The sequence below is a fragment of the Mandrillus leucophaeus genome, unplaced genomic scaffold, assembly GCF_000951045.1.
Source record: "Mandrillus leucophaeus isolate KB7577 unplaced genomic scaffold, Mleu.le_1.0 Scaffold338, whole genome shotgun sequence".
Classification (NCBI taxonomy): domain Eukaryota; kingdom Metazoa; phylum Chordata; class Mammalia; order Primates; family Cercopithecidae; genus Mandrillus; species Mandrillus leucophaeus.
The window spans coordinates 3,027,165-3,028,393 of NW_012103565.1; the positions used below are offsets into that span (position 1 = coordinate 3,027,165).

A 1,229-nucleotide genomic window follows, 5' to 3' on the forward strand; every position below is an offset into this window, starting at 1 on the left:
GCCCACCTTGGCTTCCCAAAGTGCTGGGATTACAGGCATGAGCCACTGCACCCAGCCGGTACATTTTTCTAAACACAGATGCTACGTGGCTTTCCTTTCTTTGTGTAGTCCATGCATCTTGAATCGGGAAATCTTCATCTGTTCTCTGGCGTTCATGTGGTTGCCATATTGAAGGAACTGGGGATGCGGGTTGATAGGTTCTTGTCCTTTTTTCTCTGCCTCTTCAAGATCACTAAGAGAGAGCAGACATTTTGTATGTGTGTGTGATTGATCTGTACTGTGGGCACCCAGCACTCTCTGAAAGTTCATTATCTATAACCTAAATGCTTCCTTTTATACTTCAGACACGTTAACTCTTGCTCTTTTTCTTTGAGGTCCTCAGCTTTTTGTTGGATAATTGTCTAGGGTGGCATTTGGGAGACAATTTGCGTCTCTACCTTTCTTTGTCTAGACTGAGGAATCAATCCCAGCTCCCTAGGATGCTGTCACAGGTTTTAGTATCTAGCCTTCTGAGTGCCTGTAACTCCTAACTGAATCCACTTCAAGTTCTCTGTGTCTTTCTCAAGAGAGCTGTGCAATCCAAATCTGAGCATCATCATGTGATATGAGTATAACTGGAGTTGAGCATAATGAGGTGATTATCTCACTTTTGCCTTGCGTAATCATGCCTTCTGGCATCACACTGGTTCTTTCTTTCCTTTTTTTGCTTTTGAGACAGAGTCTTGCTCTATCACCCAGGCTGGAGTGCAGTGGCATGATCTCGGCTCACTGCAATATCAGCCTCCTGGGTTCAAGCAATTCTTATGCCTCAGCCTCCCGAGTACAATTAGAGGCATGTGCCACCACGCCTGGCTGTTTTTTGTATTTTTAGTAGACATGAGGTTTCTCCATGTTGACGAGGCTGGTCTCGAACTCCCGGCCTCAGGTGATCCACCCACCTCGGCCTCCCAAAGTGCTGGGGTTACAGGCATGAGCCACCGAGTCGGCATTTTTTTTTTTGAGGCAGGGTCTCTCTCTGTCACCCAGGCAGAAGTGCAGTGGAGTGATTATGGCTCATTGCAACCTCGACCTCCTGGGCTCAAGCAATCCTCCCACCTCATTTTGTAATTTTTTTGTAGAGACGAGGTCTCACTGTGTTGCCTAGGCTGGTCTTAAACTCCTGGGCTCAAGTGATCCTTGTGGCTCGGCCTCCCAAAGTGTTGGGATTACAGGTGTGAGCCACTACACTC

General features: G+C 47.1%; 1 protein-coding gene across 2 annotated transcripts in view; it reads left to right on the plus strand.

Annotated features, from left to right (window-relative positions):
• The window catches only part of RCBTB1 (regulator of chromosome condensation (RCC1) and BTB (POZ) domain containing protein 1), a 70,180-nt gene that overhangs the window by 26,197 nt on the left and 42,754 nt on the right, over positions 1 to 1,229 (plus strand). The window lies entirely within an intron of this gene.